The following is a 445-nucleotide window of genomic DNA, read 5'->3' as shown; positions in this document are numbered from 1 at the left end:
ACGGGGAGATGCGGCGGGGGGCCGGGGGGGGGGGATTTACATAAACACCTTATATACTATTCTCCAACATTCACAATAGGAATTGGACCCCCTCTTATGTGCTTTGCACATGTACAAAAAAATATGTATCTTATCAATTATCACACACTTCTATTGAGGGATGGGTTTTCACGTGAAGGATGGAAAAAGGGGTGTGTGTGTGTGTTCAATAATTCTATTTAAAGGAAATGGGAATATTAGTTGAACTAATTGAAAGGATAAATTAGAATTCAATAATAACACCATAGCATAATGTTGCAAATGAAATACTAGTTTAATTCGATAAAGATCGGAGTTTAAGAGAGAAAAAAAAGAAAGACTTTTTAAACTTGTGTTTCTGAGTGTGTTATTATGTATAATATGCGCTGAGAAAAACATCTTCTCATTATAATTAAAATATAAGTTT

Source organism: Solanum tuberosum, unplaced genomic scaffold, assembly GCF_000226075.1.
Source record: "Solanum tuberosum cultivar DM 1-3 516 R44 unplaced genomic scaffold, SolTub_3.0 scf00524, whole genome shotgun sequence".
In the NCBI taxonomy this organism is placed as follows: Eukaryota; Viridiplantae; Streptophyta; class Magnoliopsida; order Solanales; family Solanaceae; genus Solanum; species Solanum tuberosum.
The sequence above is the reverse complement of the archived record's forward strand: the minus strand, read 5'-3'. Positions refer to the sequence as shown.